The sequence below is a fragment of the Thalassophryne amazonica genome, chromosome 3 (assembly GCF_902500255.1).
Source record: "Thalassophryne amazonica chromosome 3, fThaAma1.1, whole genome shotgun sequence".
NCBI lineage: Eukaryota > Metazoa > Chordata > Actinopteri > Batrachoidiformes > Batrachoididae > Thalassophryne > Thalassophryne amazonica.
Genome location: NC_047105.1, coordinates 65,701,352 through 65,721,039, shown reverse-complemented (window position 1 = coordinate 65,721,039; position 19,688 = coordinate 65,701,352). Strand labels below are relative to the sequence as shown.

Below are 19,688 nucleotides of genomic sequence, written 5' to 3'. Positions count from 1 at the left end.
ATGTATTCAAAAAAAATTTGGGCAATTTTACATTTGCAGTTTTTGTAATAAAACTGAAAATCAAAGATTTTTTTTTATTAATTTCTTTTTAATGACATTTATTGGCCCAGCTGCAGTTTGTTGATGATCCACCATGCATTCAAGCTCCCAACATTTTCACTTGTTTCAAAAATTGTTTATTATCTTAGGTGTTAATGAAGAAAAGCAGTATTTGTTGAATTTTACAGCTGTTTAAAAGCTTGTGATTGTACACTAAACTCTATTGGACTGTCTGAATTTGAATTATTCGGTATTTCATAACCTTGGACTTTATTTGCTCTTTGTGTAACACTTCTGACTGTGTTAATAAAACATTATTGCACTTTCAGTCAGTCAAGAGCCTCCAGATTCAGGTAGCTTCAGTCTGTAGATGAGCTGTTAATGTCTTGGAAAGCTATGAACTCTGCACTTCACTCATTGGGAGTGTCAGTTACGGTATTTTGCGATCTGAGTGTGAGTTTGTCTGTCCCTGAGCTATGACTCATGTTCATGTCGCAGCACTTGAAGCTGTCACACCCCTGTGCTGCTAGGTGTGCCACATCCACCGCATGCCGCAGGACACATACACAGAACACTCCCAAACTCTGAGGTGTGTCAGCCAGTCTTAGACGAGGGTATGATTTACACGGCAAAAGTGAGTTAGCACATTAGTATTTCTGTGCAAATGTGATTTTCAATGTTTTTCCTTCAGTAGTATTCAGTAGATTTTGAAATGTTAACACACTGATTAAAAACTTACAGAATTTTTTGTCTATTTTATTATAGAAAACAGTATATTATAGAAGGTGAGGTTAAGACAAAACAAAATACTTTGTAAGTTTATAGCCCAATTCATGATTCCATAACCATCAAGGCCCATAACCAGTGAATAACGAATTGATCAACCAGTTAATAACTTTATAAAGCGCTTTCATACAGCAAGCTCCAAAAGCTTTGCAATAACACAAATAAAAATATAAAAATTGAACAATAAAACAGTCTACAAATCGAAAACAGCAGCCAAACAAAAGCAAGACAAAAATCAGCATCTAATTAAACATGATCAGTGAAATAAATACAATAAACAATCTGTTAACTAGAACTAGTAGAAAAAGATGAGTTTCAAGTCTAGACTTAAAACTTCAACAGAATGTGACGAGAGGCAAAGGCTCTACCCCCTGCTGACTTCTCTTGACCCTAGGAACACATGACAATCCAGCACCTATGTGTTTGTACTGGCACATAAGGGCCAATCAGTTTAACAAGGTAAGTGGGGGTGCACAACGTACCTTCCACAGCATCAATGTATAGGTGCAAACAATATTTTTGGGTATAAGCAAAACTGAATGTGCAACTTTACTGTCAAATTCCCTCCCAGGCATCACTAAGAGATCTTGGGGTGCATATGTACTTTTTCCCTCAAAATTTAAGTCCAGACACCCTGGCAAAGTGTATGCACTAGAGTGTGGATACCTGACCGACACAATGGGTCAGGCGGGTTCACACAAATATTTTGAACTGATACTCGGGTACGGTGTGTTGTGTGTGGGCCACCAGAAGAGGAGGTACTGCTGGCCCACCATCAGAGGGCGTCCTGCCTGAAGTGCGGGCTTCAGGCACTAGAGGGCGCGGCCGCCATGGACACAGCCGGGGGGGACAGCTGTCACTCATTACCTCTTGACAGCTGTCACCCATCTACTCAACGTCCTCTCACTCCATAAAGACCAGACGTCATCTCCACCTCGTTGCCGAGATATCATACTTCATTGGAGGTAATATCCTCAGCCGTTCTTTGCAGGAGTACCAGTTCCTCCGTTGGTGAAAGCTGAGAGAGCGCTGAAGGCACTCTTTTCCCCTGAGGACTCTACAAGTACTCAGCAGTGTTTGAGTGAGAGGTGGAGGTGGCATTCCCACCGCTGTTGTTACTGGGTTGTTACCCACACTTGACTGTCTTTGTTCTCGCCAGCAGTACCAGATCCGACAGTCGGGGACGGTGATCACCTGGGAATTCGGGACTCTTCGCGGCTCCAGTATTCACCAGGTTCTGTGGCGGCGGAAATCGTGTGGTTCCGGCTCTTCTCAGGACAGACGTCTTCTAATCCTCGAGCCTGCCCACACGTCACCTTGTGGATTGACTGTTCTGAGATTGTCTGTATGTTCGTTGTGCACATTTCACAACATTAAATTGTTACCTTTTGGCTCATCTATTGGCCGTTTCATTTGCGCCCCCTGTTGTGGGTCCGTGTCACTACACTTTCACAACATACGGGTTGGGTTTGGTCACATCAGCACAAAGACACTGACTGCCAGTAAACTTGACATCCAAATAAATGGATAGGGGAAACCGGGGCACAATGATGTTTTGTGGCAGCATAAACACATTATGCATAGGTTTAGGTCATTATATTGTGGATTTAATACATTAAGTTATTGTTTATAAGGCTGTGTTATTTATGTCTCCCCAAGTGTAATTTACAGGTGTTTAAAACTCGATTTTAAAATTTTTTGATTCACCGGTAATTCACCCGGACACTAATTCAAGATTCAACAACTTTACTGATCCCTAAAAGGGCAATTCATATCACACCCAATTACCTCAGACAAAAAATACAACAATTAATCCAGAATTAGTACTAGTTGAACGTAATAATGGCACACATCAGAATTAAAACACCGCACATATACATTTGATTGTTTATGTACGCTAAACTTTAAGACAGTCCGTCATCCGAACTGAGGCAATATGAGTGTGTGTGTGTGTGTGGGGGGAGGGGGTCTCCCCCAACTTGTGTCTGAGTTCAAGGGTTAACGCAGTCTGAGACTGTACGCTTTTCCTACTTCATTAATCATGACGGACAGAGTGAGGGATCGTGGTTCTGATTTCCTTGTTGAAAAAATGGTGTCAATAGCATTCAGAGACCAGCTGATCAATTCCATGGTTATCCTATATAGTTCGAAGAATTCTCAGTCTGGCTGTGCCAGTAATTTGCTGTTCAACAGTGCATCCGAAAAATATTCACAGCGCAATCACTTTTACCACATAGCCTTATTTCAAAATGGATGAAATTCTTTTTTTTTTTCTCCTCAAAATTCTACCACAAACACCCCATAATGACAATGCAAAAATGTTTTTGGAGATTTCTGAAAATTTATGAAAAATAAAAACTAAGAATCACGTACATAAGTATTCACAGCCTTTTGCCATGAAGCTAAAAATGAGATCAGGTGCATCCTGTTTCTACTGATCATCCTTGAGATGCTTCTACAACTTAATTGGAGTCCACCTTAGGTAATTCAGTTGACTGGACATGAAGTGAAAGGCACACACCTTTCTACATATACGAGGTCTGTTAGAAAAGTATCCGACCTTTTATTTTTTTCAAAAACCATATGGATTTGAATCATGTGTGATTGCATCAGCCAAGCTTGAACCTTCGTGCGCATGCGTGAGTTTTTTCACGCCTGTCGGTTGCGTCATTTTGCCTGTGAGCAGGCTTTGTGTGAGCAGTGGTCCACCCCTCTCGTCAGATTTTTATTGCGAATAAAATGTCTGAACGATTTGGACCTTTGCTGCATCATATTTTTCCAGAAACTGTGAGAGACCTCCAGGTGACACCATTCAGAAAATTCAGATGGCTTTCAGGGACGATTTTATGGGGATTACACAGATTAAGGAGTGCTCAGCCGGTTTTTAAAGGCCGCCCACAGCTGCTGAGAGCGCGGCTCACTCCGAGCACCGACTCGACAGGCTGAACCCCGCTAAAACAACCAGATCATTTCCACGTGAAGGCTTTGTTGATCCGGGATGTCATCTGATGTTCCACAAAAAAGGCAGAAGCGTGGACATCAGCAGTTTTTCAGCACATTCCACTGTTACAGGAGTTTTTTTCATGGAAAGAGAAGCGGAGGGATGCGCCACAGAGCCGCTCATGGCGCGGGACAAAACTACCTCCGTGTTGGTCTCACAGGACGGCTTTCAGAGGGCTTTTGGTGGCTTTCAGTCGTGTGACTATCCGAGAAATTGTGCATGAGCTGGACATGCCACAAACATGTCCTGTGAGGCTTCATCACGGCGTTGCTTTGTGCCATGCGGCTCCGCCGCGACGCGCGGAATTCCTCCGCTCCTCTTTCCATGACAAAAACTCCTGTACAGTGGAATGTGCCGTTCATTTCCAAACTGGACGCTGTGTTGATCCGGGACATCGTCTGACTACCACAGGAATTGCGGAAGACGTGGACATCAGCACTTTTTCGGCACATTGAGACAGACGTGCGGAGGAATTCCGCGTGTCGCGGCAGCGCCGCATGGCGCAAAGCAACGCCGTGATGAAGCCTCACAGGGAATGTTGTGGCATGCCAGCTCATGCACAATTTCTCGGATAGTCACACGACTGAAAAGCCACCGAAAGCCGTCTGAAAGCCGTCCTGTGAGACCAACACGGAGGTGGTTTTGTCCCGCGCCATGAGCGGCTCTGTGGCGCATCCCTCCACTTCTCTTTCCATGAAAAAACTCCTGTAACAGTGGAATGTGCGAAAAGTGCTGATGTCCACGTCTTCTGCTTTTTTTTGTGGAGTCAGGACGACGTCCCTGGATCAACAAAGCCTTCACGTGGAAATGATCTGGGTTGTTTCAGCGGAGTTTCAGCCTGTCGATCGGCGCTTGGAGTGCGCCGCGCTCTCAGCAAGCTGTGGGCGGTTCTTTAAACCGGCTGGAGCACTCCTTAATCTGTGTAATCCCCATAAAATCGTCCCTTGAAAGCCATCTGAATTTTCCGAATGGTGTGCACCTGGAGGTCTCTCACAGTTTCTGGAAAAATGATGCCAGCAAAGCTCCAAATCGTTCAGACATTTTATTCGCAATAAAAGTCCGACGAGAGGGGTGGACCACTGCTCACACAAAGCCTGCTCACAGGCAAATGACGCAACCGACAGGCCTGAAAAAAACTCATGCATGCGCACGAAGGTTCAAGCTTGGCTGCTGCAATCACACGTGATTCAAATCCATATGGTTTTTTGCAAAAAATAAAAAGGTCGGATTACTTTTCTAACAGACCTCGTAAGGTTCCTACAGTTGACAGTGCATGTCAGAACACAAACCAAGCATGAGTCAAAGGAATTGACTGTGGACCTCTGAGACAGGATTGTCTCAAGGTACAAATCTGGGGAAGGGTACAGAAGCATTTCTGCTGCTTTGAAGGTCCCATGAGCACAGTGGTGTTGGGAAAGTGTAGGAACACGACCCACAACAGGGGGCGCAAATGAACGGACAATGGAGTAAGTCAAAATAACAAGCTTTACTGTTGTGAATGTGCACAACGAATACAACCAATCACAGCAATGGACAACAGTCAATTCACAAAAGTGTCGTGTGGGCAGGCTCGAAGATAGGAGACGCCTCTCCAAGGTAAGACCGGAACCACACGGCTTCCTCCGCCACAGGACCCCGGGAATACTGGAGCCGCCAAGTCCCGAACTCCCAGGTGGCCACTGCCTCGCGGGTCGGACCTGGTACTGCTGGCGAGGAACAAAGGACAGTTAGATGGGGGCGCGTTTGCACCCAGGACTCCGAACAGCAGGGAAGTTACCTCCACCTCTCGTTGGAACAGTAATCCACAAACTAAGCACAAATCCAAAAAGATACACTCCGTAGCTTCGATACGTTACCTCTCTGGTAGAAACGATATCTCGGCAATGAGGTGGAGGTGCCGTCCTGCTGATATACCCCACAGATGATTGCCGTCAGCTGTCTCAGGTGATGGGTGACAGCTGTCACCGTAGCTGCTCACGTGAGGCGGCGGCGCCCTCTGGTGCCTGGAGCCCGCACTCCAGGCAGGGCGCCCTCTGGTGGTGGTGGGCCAGCAGTACTCCTCTTCAGCGGCCCACACAACAAGTGGCCTCCATCTGTTATGTGCTGGGGTGTTTGGCTGGCTTGGTTTTTGTTTTCTGTTTCTCAACAGGTGGTATGCATTCAGGACTGAGTGGCTGAGTATTAGGACCTCACCCTGAACACCTGAGGCTTGTTTTCACGTGCAGGTCATCAGGGCTCACAGCTGTGGTGTATTCTGTCTTGATCAGAGATTGCTGCACTTAAACCTTGAATGCACAGTGTGTGATTGCCAGAGACTCGACCTTGTGAGCAGACGTGTGAGATCGCGTCGGGAGAACAATCTCACCATTACGGACGCAGAGACCGCTCCAGGTTTGACGCCACAGTCTGTGAAGGAGGATTGGGTGAGGTCTCATGCTCTTCAGCACACTTCCTGAGGTAATTTGGTTTTGGTGACTTTTATTAAGTAATGACAGTGGATTTGGTGTCCCTCACACCTTGTTGTATTGAGCTGTCACGTTATGCTAATTGTCTAATCAGCTTCTGCTGCAGTGGAGATTTGAACTGAGTTGTTCCGTGCCTGCAGGATGAGAAGATATATACAACCCTGGCAAAATTATGGAATCACCGGCCTCGGAGGATGTTCATTCAGTTGTTTAATTTTGTAGAAAAAAAGCAGATCACAGACATGACACAAAACTAAAGTCATTTCAAATGGCAACTTTCTGGCTTTAAGAAACACTATAAGAAATCAAGAAAAAAGATTGTGGCAGTCAGTAACGGTTACTTTTTTAGACCAAGCAGAGGAAAAAATATGGAATCACTCAATTCTGAGGAAAAAATTATGGAATCACCCTGTAAATTTTCATCCCCAAAACTAACACCTGCATCATATCAGATCTGCTCGTTAGTCTGCATCTAAAAAGGAGTGAACACACCTTGGAGAGCTGTTGCACCAAGTGGACTGACATGAATCATGGCTCCAACACGAGAGATGTCAATTGAAACAAAGGAGAGGATTATCAAACTCTTAAAAGAGAGTAAATCATCACGCAATGTTGCAAAAGATGTTGGTTGTTCACAGTCAGCTGTGTCTAAACTCTGGACCAAATACAAACAACATGGGAAGGTTGTTAAAGGCAAACATACTGGTAGACCAAGGAAGACAAAGCGTCAAGACAGAAAACTTAAAGCAATATTGCTCAAAAATCGAAAATGCCCAACAAAACAAATGAGGAACGAATGGGAGGAAACTGGAGTCAACGTCTGTGACCGAACTGTAAGAAACCGCCTAAAGGAAATGGGATTTACATACAGAAAAGCTAAACGAAAGGCATCATTAACACCTTTTGTTTGGTGCCTTTCCAATGAGATTTATAAAGATGACTGCCTGAAGAGAACATGTAAATTTCCACAGTCATTGATGATATGGGGCTGCATGTCAGGTAAAGGCACTGGGGAGATGGCTGTCATTACATCATCAATAAATGCACAAGTTTATGTTGATATTTTGGACAATTGAAAGGATGTTTGGGGATGATGAAATCATTTTTCAAGATGATAATGCATCTTGCCATAGAGCAAAAACTGCAAAAACATTCCTTGCAAAAAGACACATAGGGTCAATGTCATGGCATAGGGTCAATGTCAATGAGCAGATCTGATTTGATGCAGGTGTTAATTTGGGAATGAAAATTTACAGGGTGATTCCATAATTTTTTCCTCAGAATTGAGTGATTCCATATTTTTTCCTCTGCTTGGTCTAAAAAAGTAACCGTTACTGACTGCCACAATCTTTTTTTCTTGATTTCTTATAGTGTTTCTTAAAGCCAGAAAGTTGCCATTTGAAATGACTTTAGTTTTGTGTCATGTCTGTGATCTGCTTTTTTTCTACAAAATTAAACAACTGAATGAACATCCTCTGAGGCCAGTGATTCCATAATTTTTGCCAGGGGTTGTATATATTTAAGCCAGGAAGTGTTTGCTGATTGTGTGCACCTTTGAGCTGTGTGTCTCTCTGGGTGGAGAGTGTTGGACTCACCTCATGTTTTCTTTCTTCACAGACTCGGTTTGTCGCGGCCACCTGGGGGGGCGTCGGCGGGGTCCCTGGGTCCGAACTGCTGTGGCGCCGGACCGTTTGCGCTGCTGAGAGCGCGCTGTGTTTTCACCTCACCAGACCGTGGACATTTTTGGTTGTTATCACTAAACTCACTATGATTATTAAATTCTGTTATCTTTGAACCGTGCTCTGCTTATTTTATGCTGGGTCCTGTCAAACGCTGGGTCAGTGCTCCGACCGCGTCCGAACATAACACCATCATCTGTAAACGGAAGAAGTTTAAAGACATGCTAGGCTATGTGTTATCAGAGTCCAGCAGTTTGTATAAGTCAGTTAAGTATTGATGTTTATTGTGCTCATTATCAATTGCTTATAACTACACACTCATTTAATCACTGGTCTATTAACATGTCAGGAAACTATGAAAAAAATGTCAATTTCAATCTTTCATAGCTAATGTTCCACATTTACATCTTGATTTGTTCAACAAGCAAATAATCAATTTACGGTAATAACAGGAAATGTGTCAAATCCAGACAAAAAACTGGAATCACCAGAATACATTTTCAATAACATGGAGTTGAGCACTTTACTGGGGCAGTGTGGTGGCCAAGCAGCTAGTGCATTTGTTTCCAGTGCAGAAGGTTCCCGGTTCAAGGTTCATGTAATGTGGAGTTTGCTTCAAGAAGGGCATCGGTGTAAAACGTGTGCCAAATAAACATGCAGGTCTACTATGAATCTGCTGTGGCAACCCCCGAGTGAAAGAATACAAGGGAGAAGCTGAAGGGACTTACTGGAATCGAGCACTTTATTCTGCTGCGTGTCTCTTGCATTGTGAGTTCATGTCAGCTACGGTATTTTGACAATGCAGCGCGTTTCTCTGGGCATGACCCAGCCCTCAAACCACAGCAAGTGGAAAAGGCGAAATGGTTCCCATATTTTACCTTGCTGCATAGATACAGTTGTATGCAAAAGTTTGGGCACCCCAATAATTTTCATGATTTTCCTTTATAACTCATTGGTTGTTTGGATCAGCAATTTCAGTTAAATATACTCAACAAAATATAAACGAAACACTTTTGGTTTTGCTCCCATTTTGTATGAGATGAACTCAAAGATCTAAAACTATTTCCACATACACAATATCACCATTTCCCTCAAATATTCTTCACAAACCAGTCTAAATCTGTGATAGTGAGCACTTCTCCTTTGCTGAGATAATCCATCCCACCTCACAGGTGTGCCATATCAAGATGCTGATAGACACCATGATTAGTGCACAGGTGTGCCTTAGACTGCCCACAATAAAAGGCCACTCTGAAAGGTGCAGTTTATCACACAGCACAATGCCACAGATGTCGCAAGATTTGAGGGAGCATGCAATTGGCATGCTGACAGCAGGAATGTCAACCAGAGCTGTTGCTTGTGTATTGAATGTTCATTTCTCTACCATAAGCTGTCTCCAAAGGCATTTCAGAGAATTTGGCAGTACATCCAACCAGCCTCACAACCGCAGACCACGTGTAACCACACCAGTGTTGTGAAAGTGTTGGAACACGGACCCACAACAGGGGGCGCAATGAACGGACAATGGAGAAAGTAAATAAGATTTACTACTGAACAAGCAAGAGTAATACAACAAACACAATTTAGGGTCGAATCCGCTGGTGTCGTGCGGGCAGGCTCGAAGGTAGGAGAGTCCGTCTCAGTCGAACCGGAACCACCCAGATCTCCTCTGCCACCGAACCCTGGAAATACTGGAACCGCCAAGTCCCGACTTCCCAGGTGGCCACTGCCTCCGCTCGTCGGATCCGGTACTGCTGGCAGGAGAGAGCAACAACACACAGGAGTGGATGAACGCACCCAGTTACAGAGAGGGGAGAAGCCGCCTCCACCTCTTGACAAAGTTCAGCAGGAAGGTGAGTACTTATCCAAGGAATAAGGTTCTTAGTAGTCACCAGTCCTGAAAAACGGTTTTGACAGTCTTAGTTATAATGCAAAGTATACCTGCAGAGAATACTACCTTGGTCTTAGGTGATATCTCGGCACTGAGGTGGAGACGCCGTCCTCCTGATATACCTCGGTGCTGAGTGGAAACAGCTGTTTGGTGATGGGTGACAGCTGTCACCCAGATTACTCCCATGATGCGGCAGCGCCCTCTGGTGCCTGGAGCCCGCACTCCAGGCAGGGCGCCCTCTGGTGGTGGTGGGCCAGCAGTACCTCCTCTTCAGCGGCCCACACAACAACCAGCCCAGGACCTCCACATCCATCATGTTCACCTCCAAGATCATCTGAGACCAGCCACTCGGACAGCTGCTGAAACAATCGGTTTGCATAACCAAAGAATTTCTGCACAAACTGTCAGAAACTGTCTCAGGGAAGCTCATCTGCATGCTTGTCGTCCTCATCGGGGTCTCGACCTGACTCCAGTTCGGTCGTAACCGACTTGAGTGGGCAAATGCTCACATTCGCTGGCGTTTGGCATGTTGGAGAGGTGTTCTCTTCACGGATGAATCCCGGTTCACACTGTCCAGTGCAGATGGCAGACAGCGTGTGTGGCGTCGTGTGGGTGAGCGGTTTTATGTCAATGTTGTGGATCGAGTGGCCCATGGTGGCGGTGGGGTTATGGTATGGGCAGGCATCTGTTATGGATGAAGAACAGGTGCATTTTATTGATGGCATTTTGATGCACAGAGATACCGTGACGAGATCCTTAGGCCCATTGTTGTGCCATACATCCAAGAACATCACCTCATGTTGCAGCAGCGTAATGCACGGCCCCATGTTGCAAGGATCTGTACACAATTCTTGGAAGCTGAAAATGTCCCAGTTCTTGCATGGCCGGCATACTCACCGGACATGTCACCCATTGAGCATGTTTGGGATGCTCTGGACCGGCGTATACGACACCGGTGTACCAGTTCTGCCAATATCCAGCAACTTCGCACAGCCATTGAAGAGGAGAGGACCACCATTCCACAGGCCACAATTGACAACCTGATCCTCTATACGAAGGAGATGTGTTGCACTGCATGAGGCAAATGGTGGTCACACCCGCGGACTTTTTAGTGTTTAGCACTTCACCCACTGTTATGTTTATTAAATTCTGTTACCTTTTGAACCGTGCTCTGCTTATTTTATGTTGGGTCCTTTCAAACGCTGGGTCGGTGCTCCGTCCGCGTCCGAAACATAACATTGCATCCGCTAATGGTGGACTTTTTTTTTTTTTTTAAGATATTTGAACATGCCCAATCCATGGTGGTCTTTTTTTTTTTTAAATAAAAGTGCCTATATATAGCTCAAAAGTCCTTATTTTATTGTTTATGGTTATGTTTATCTTTTAGATTTTACAATAATTTTACTTTATAAGGGAAACAAATATTGCACACTTTATATTAATGAACATTTTGATTTCTGTTCAGTCTATTGCGGAATGAGTAGATCCTTTTTATTCTTTTTTTTTTATTTTACTTATTTATTTTTTTTTTCTTGTCGTTTGCTCCAATAGTTCGACCACTCCTCTTGGGTGGATTGGTGCTAGCCCCCATTTTATTTTCTTTTGAGTAAGGGATGGGGGAATTTGGGGTTTTTGCATTTGTGAATGTTTGTTTTATGGTTTTGATGTTCTTTGGTTCAAGTCACACAGACATGTTAATCAGGTTATTTTACTAAATTTGAACTTTACATTGTTATGGAGAGTAAAGATCACAAAACTGTTGATTTAAATATAACAAGTTGGAATGTCAGGGGTCTTAAAAATATATTAAATTGAAACAAGTGATGACTAGATTAAATTATTAAACTCAATAGTTTTTCTTCAGGAAAGTCGCTTGATTCAGAAATCAAAAAGATTAAAAATAGGTGGAATGGACACGTAATGCATTCAGCATTCAACAATTATGCACGGGGTGTTTTAATCCTCATTCACAGAAACCTACCATTTGAGATAACAAACATAATTCAGGACACTGGGTGCTATGTAATAGTTCAGGGTACTATTTTCTCTCTCACATTGAATCTTGTGTGTGTATATGGACCAAATGAAGACAATCCCAAATTTTTCGAAGATCTTTTTCTTACTCTATCTACTTTACACAGATCTCTTATCATAGGTGGAGTTTAATTGCACCTTAAATCCCACAATGGATCGCAGCACAGGCTTGGACCCAAGTAAATCAAAAACACGAAATCTGTTAAAACAATATTGTGACGATTTAAATTTAGTTGAAGTTTGGAGATACCTAAATCCCACTAAATTACAATTTTCATGCTTTCAGGTTTTCAGAAGTCTCGATCACGTATTGATTATTTCCTTGCTTCTCAAAATCTTTTATCAAAAGTCAAGGATTGCTGGTATGACGGCATTGTAATTAGTGATCATGCACCAATATCTATGAATATTCATATAGATAAACTTTTTCATTGCCTCTGTAACTGGTGCTTTAAATCGATTTGGTTACAAAATAAAGATTTTGTTTCTTTCATAAAAAATAAAATAGATTTATACTTTGAATTAAATACAGATGAAACTGGAGCATGTACAAGATGGCAAGCATTCAAAGCTTACTTTCAGGGAGAAATTATAAGCTATACAAGTACCAAATCCAAACAAAAAAAAAAAGTGATTTAGAGAAACAGATACAATTATTGGAGAATGAACTAGATCAGAGAGATGATTTATTCAAACAAAAAGAACTTTTTTTAAGAAGTAAATATAACAAATTGTCAACTGATAATGCTGCAAAAAGCCTGTTGTGGCTAAAGCAAAGTTATTATGATCAAGGAGAAAAAGGCAGGAAAATTGCTGGCTTGGAGAATTCTAAAATTACAGACAGAACGATCAATTAATAGTATAAGAACATCTGATGGAAATCTGACTATTGACCCTCAAGAAATGAACAGTTTTAGAGATTTTTATGAGCACTTATAGAAATCAGAGATTTCCCAATCATCGAATGAGAGGGACGCATTTCTTGATTCACTAACATTCCCTACACTGTCGGAGGACGCTAAATTAGACTTTGATAGTAATTTAACTTTAGAAGAAATCTCTGCCGCTATTCCAAATATCAATACTAATCGTGCTCCTGGACCTGATGGCCTAACTAGAGTTCTACAAAGCATTTAAGAACAGTTATTAACTCCATTAATGGAGATGTTTCAGGAATCTTACAATAAAGGGACCCTTCCACCTACTTGAGACTTGCCATGATCACTTTAATCCTAAAACCAAACAAACCCAACACCGATGTTCTTCATATAGACCAATAAGTTTGATGGGATGTGATACAAAAATACTTTGCAAGGCACTTGCATTACGATTAGATCAATATATACCTAGTTTAATATATAATGATCAAAATGGTTTTGTGAAGAATCGTCAAGGATTTCATAATATAAGACAGGTCCTAAATATAATTCATGAAAGGCAGGTTCCAGGGACACAGCGCTGCTGTCACTGGATGCCCGTCAGGCTTTTGACAGAATTGAATGGCCTTTTTTATTTAATGTTCTGTCCAGGTTTGGATTTGAGGAAACTTCCTCAAATGGGTTGAAAAGTTTATAACACCAATCCCACTGCTAGCATTATTACAAACAATATTTCTTCTAAACCCATCACACTGGAAAGATCTACATGCCAGGGCTGTCCTCTTTCACCATTGTTTGTTCATTTTAGCTATAGAACCCTTGGCCATGTCGATTCGTATGGATGAGGCTGACAGGTATCCAGATAGGAGATCAGGAACACAGAATATCTCTTTATGCAGATGATGTTATTGTCTTCCTGACTAAGTTGTCCACAAGTCTTCCAAATTTAATTAAACAGATTAACATCTTTGGTACGTTGTCTGGTTATGTTATCAATGATACAAAGTCTTCAGTTTTATTTTGAATAATGAAGAAAGACTCAACCCGGTAGTTGACACGCCATTTTTAAATGCAAGAGGGGGATTTACTTATTTGGGTGTCCTGATGTCAATGATGTACTCAAGTAAATTATGACCCTTTAATGTCTGACGTACAGCAATCATTAGACAGGTGGATGATGTTACCAATTTCATTAATGGGACGTATTAATATAATTAAAATGAGCATTCTGCCAAAATTTTTATATTATTTTCAATCTATACCACTCCCATTAACAGATCTTTTTTTTTTACTAAATCAGTAAGTTGCTGCTAAATTTTATTTGGAACAATAAAAAAGCCAGATTAAGACTGAGATTGCTTTACATGCCTTATGAAACGGGAGGGCTACAGCTTCCCAACTTTAAATGGTACTATTGGTCTGCACAACTACATTCAGCTATTATTTTCAACAGAAACTTTACCTGCCTGGGTATCAATAGAACAATAAACAGTACCACACCTTTCACTTAAAAATTATTTATACTCAGCTGAACTTAAGATTTAAAAAGATAGACCAAGAATGTAGTTTTGAAAACACAATTGACATTTGGTACAGGTCACATAAACATGTTGGGGACCTACCTACACTATCACGTTTTTCTCCCATATGGGGCAATAAACCTTTAAACCTGGGAGAGCTGATGGAGGCTTTAAATTCTGGGCAAACAAGGGTGTAAAATCAATTGTTGATGTTTATTTAAATGGAGAAAATGCTTACATTTACAGGGTGATTCCATAATTTATTCCTCAGAATTGAGTGATTCCATATTTTTTTTCCCTCTGGTTGGTCTAAAAAAGTAACTGTTACTGACTGCCACAATTATTTTTCCCTGATTTTTTTTTATAGTGTTTCTTGAAGCCAGAAGTTGCCATTTGAAATGACTAGTTTTGTGTCATGTCTGTGATCTGCTTTTTTTTCTACAAAATTAAACAACTGAATGAACATCCTCCGAGGCCGGTGATTCCATAATTTTGCCAGGGGTTGTAGGCAGCAGTGTGTACCTCTACAGCTGGTTTGCAATCCACAGTAAAACACAAAGATGATTTTTTATTTTTTTTTTCCTATGAATTTATGCACCGGACATACACAGAGGTACAGAACCATACACACAAGGCAATTTATAGGAGGTGCTGCTGTTGCAATAAATATTCTCAAATGTGCGACGTATGACTGCATTAAATTGTGCAAAAGCTTCATTGTGTAAAGCCAACCTTATTGTTCTTACTCCATAGTGGCCCATTTATTATAGTTTTTAAAAGTTGAACCTAAAAACATCTTTAAATAGGAACCATATTGGAAAAAAATACTGTTGTTCCCCTTAAGATGGATGTATGGAAGCAGTTAACCTCTTGTACAGTTTTTGTTTCTTTGCTGAACTTTGAACGATAAGATAAAATGACAAGTTGTGTACACTGCATGTAGTGGCACTCGTGCAAAACAGCAATTTAGTGCAGAGCTCAGACATTTGTACTGCCCGTGCAGGCTCAGGTGTGTTGATGATGACACCGAAAATGGAACTTGTATCTTTGATATGAGTTGTGATTTTTTCTGTTAAGTCAAAATGTCTGCTGTAAAATGTAACTATAATCCCTGATTTACAAGCCTGCATGTGATGAATCTACACAGGGTACTTGGAGAGGAACCACATGTAGATCTGCCTGAAATCAGACATACATCTTTATTTTTCTTTACACAATAACAGATGTATGAAAACACTTGTACGATGTTGAATCAGAGATTATTATCCATACACTGAAGAAATGTTAAAGTGTAATTAAAAATAAGTCTTATTTATGTAACTCATTTTTCAGATTTCCTCTTCATTGCCTCATACTCCATCCTGCTACGGTGCAACCACATTTCAGAAAATCTGTTACTCATTTGATCAGAATCCCTCCTAACAGATGAACCAAACGAAATGGGGCTGACAACAACAACCCTTCATGGAGATAAAAAAATACCAAAGTACAACCTCACACAAATACAACTCTAAATACTGCAGGTATTATGAAATGAAGAGAAAAAGTAAAACACTGGCATTATTTTAGAACATTCAACTGAATATCTGAATAATTTCAAGGAAAATATTTCTTGCAAATGATCTACACTGTTTATATACGGCAACTAGTAATGTTTTAGTATAGGAACTTCAACTGTACATGCAAGAAGATTTTAACTGTCTGAGTTCAGTTTAATCTATACAAATGATATGCACTTCATAATAAGTGTGGCTATAGTACGACCACCCACCCACCCCCATTCTCCAATGAGATAATGTTTGTCCACATTCATCAGATCAATAAATATGAAATTATCCTACCCAGAAATAATTTGAATTAAATGTGGCATTCTTGCCATGATCAAAAGACCTACTTAATGAACATGTAACAGTGAAATAATATTTTATACAAATATATTCATGAATCATAATTAGCAAAACTGTATTTATCATTTAGGTACATAATTGCTAAAGCCCTGGTCCCACCAAATATGAATATGAACCACGCGGCGTTTTTTTTTTTTTTTTTTTTTTCCTACGAAAGGATTTATTCAACTATCGTGGGAGAATGGTGGCTCTGAGAGGCTCTTAGAGGCAGTATCTTTGGTTACCGGCTCATCTCTGAGCGTGGCACTACTTTCAGATGTTCAAAATTTAGCAACAATAGCGTGGGGCAGTATGTGTACGAGTTATGGTGCACTGACACGAGCATGCCTGAGACTCACGCAATAGCACGAACTGTCGTGACGATCCCACCCGCTGTGTTCACAGCTGGACGCCGTTCTTTGTTCTACGGCTGCCACGCACTCTGTGCTGGACGCTGCGTATATAAAATATTTTGTGGCGGATTAATAATTTTTTTTCTGCAAATTGGCCATTGAAATAGCTCTAATCACTTCCTGAATCACAGAGAAGGCTGCAGCCAGAACCGTTCGTGTGTGTGTGCTCGCCGCGCGCCTAACAAGCTGCAGAAAGCATTTTGAAGCTGTCTGAAAAGGTAATTATTTGACTTGTTTACATTGTCAAGGCGTGATAAACAGTTGTGTGTTCTCTACCTCTTGTGTGCAGCTGTTAAAGTATGTTTATAATAGATTTAACTTCTCGTTATAATCCTTCAGACGAGCTGCGCTCTGATGTGATCCGCTGACGTCACCACTTGCTCTGTTCATTTGTTTACTCCACTTGACGGACTGTACGTCATGTTGGAGATTAGATCGTGCCACATAGCACGACATTTGTGCGTGAAAGATTTTTGAACATTTCAAAATTCTCTGTGCGCAATAGCACGCACGCGGCACCCCTCTGGTGTCCTGTCTGCGAGCATGTTTTAATTCATGCAACAGCACGACCTGTGTCATGCTGTGTCGTGAATCAAAAACATGCTCGTGTCAGGGCACCTTTACTACAATGACTAACAAGGATTATACAGGGATGTGTGTGGTGCGGACGACGCTACTAAAAGCCCGTTATCTGAGCGCCTGGCAGCAGCAAGGACCTGAGTGGCTATTTTTGGAGCAGCTCAGCCTCTTGCGCACACAATTCCACCTGTTTTGTGCGCCAGACGCTGTATAGAAAATAATTATTTGTAGCAGATTAATCATTTTCTGTCAAACCTTGGACTTGAAAACACCTCTAATTGCTTATGGAATTTGGAAGTGATCCACAGTTGCGGCAACGCACCCTCACTCAGTGCAGCGTCTTTTTTGGACTGCATTTAAAAAATGTGACATCTTGAATGGATGCTGTGAATTGAAAACCCACACTTTAAAGGGACCAAGTGTGGGAGGGCTGGAGGTTTGGACAAACCCATGCCTAAACGTGCACCAACGTTGCGTTATCATGGCGCTACATGGATTCATATGCGGCTTGACGTGGCTCATGCGGCGACACGAGACACTTAAGGCTGGACGGGGCTCACTAGAGGCACATGCGAGATACCGAGAGGCCACAGAGGCGCCTTAGTAGTGGATATGTGACAGCTTAAAACGTGGATCATTCTTCAATTAATCGCTGATACACCCATGCGTAGCTCATTATTCATGGATATTATTCTGTGGGACTGAGGCTTAAATTCCATTCCATCATCTGAACTGCTGTATAATGCAGTCACCTTCACTCAAAACACATTTGACTGTTATGAATAACTTAAACCATTTTAATAAAATTATCTCTTAATATTAGCTATATGGCACAACAATGTGTTAATTGGTTGAGAAAATAAACAAAAGCAGCCAAAAACCTGACACAAACTGTCCATCTACTCTTTAGACATCTGATACTTAAAATAAAAACAAACACTATTGTTAACAGTGTGCTTTACAGAGATGACATAAGCAATACTTGTAGATTACATTAGCACATGTGTTTTTTGACATATTTTCTGGACTATTTATACAACTCATTTGTTCAAAGTGCTTTTTTTTTTCTTTTCATTCTAAAAGTTCCTTCTGACAAAATCTCATTTTATAACTCCAAGGGTTGTTTAGTAAGTGAAATACTTGGCAAAGGTAAACAACTCATGAAGATTCTCCTTTCCGGACAACAGTAATAGGGTTCTGAGTTCCAGCCGAACTGTAAGTGTCATACCGTACTGATGTCTTGATTGAGTTTCATTACTAGGAAGCAAGAAAAAAAAATTAGCAATATGGCTAGATACTCCCATTGTCTTAAACTGTGAAGATTTTATATGTGACCAAGCACTGATGGCCTCACCTCTTGGTACCTTTTGTTGACGATGTTTTCTTGATGTTTTGTGTTTACTTTGCCCTCCAACTCATGCATGTCCAAACTTGGAGTTTTGTGTTGTGCAGAGTAAAATTTGTACTGTGGTGGCACTTTGGAGATAACCGAGACCTTGGTGTCTTCATCGGAGAAGGGAGTACCCCAGTCATCAGAGTTAGGCTCGGGGTCTTTCATTGGAACTATTTATGATCCATTTCAGCATTTTCTTTGGTAAGATGCTTAGGAGTGTCACCTGACTTGGTGAAAGTGTGACGGTAATTGGTTAGGGGGTGTCCTTGGGCTTGGGCTGGAATGTTGGCTTTGGTTTGATATCTGTGTCAGGAACTGGGAGTTTTGGAGGCGGTGGTGGTGGTTACTTTTGGGGGAGAAATAGGATTTACATTTGGTGCCTTTTTCCTGGGAGGGTCAGGTGGAAGGATGGGTGGGGGGCGGCTCCATAAACTCATCTAAATAATCAGTATTTGCAAATTCAGGTGGAGGAGGGAAGAGTAACGGATGATTACCTCTTCTCTATTGTCTTTAGGTTGTGCAAGTTTAGATTTGCCTCTACATCTTGTTTATTCACAGTTGCGTTGCTTCCCCGTGGAGACGTAACTGCTGTTGTCCCACTAGGCACTGGGCTGTTAGGAGTCACCTCATCCTTTATCAATGTTGTGCTCTTTGATCGTCCTGGAGTTGTACTTATTTCTGTGTCTTCTGTTGGTGTGACATACTTTGGCCTCTCCTTAGTCCAACCTGCGATGTTGGTGATGTTGAGCTAGACACTGGGTTGACGATAAAGGAATTCGGACTCCTGCTCCTAGGGTGAATACCTGCATGTGACTCATCATTTTTCTTCACTTTGTTGTCCTCTGATGGAATAGATTTGTGTTTTTCTCTTTCCTTGGCAGCCATTAAAAGGGCCAAGGGGGAAGCAGCATCCCGTGTCCCATTGGTTTCATTATTCTTCAGGTTGCGTAACTTACGATCTAACATAGGACTGAACTTCCGACTCTGCCATGGTGATTCTTGGTCTTTGCTGTGGTCAATTTCTAAACTGTCCTGTGTATTGTGTTGTTTATGAAGCTGTGACAATAATTCATCTGATGTCAGGGATGGTTTTTGTAATTCCTGTTTTGCTAAACGTTTCACAG

General features: G+C 41.8%; 1 long non-coding RNA gene across 1 annotated transcript; it reads right to left on the bottom strand.

Annotated features, from left to right (window-relative positions):
* Window positions 1-246: 246 nt before the first annotated feature.
* Window positions 247-18,378, bottom strand: LOC117507926. The gene is made up of 3 exons (XR_004559891.1): window positions 18,037-18,378; window positions 17,874-17,878; window positions 247-257 (listed from the first exon to the last, which is right to left on the bottom strand). It is a non-coding gene; the product is annotated as an uncharacterized LOC117507926 (long non-coding RNA).
* Between the last annotated feature and the right edge of the window lie 1,310 nt (window positions 18,379-19,688).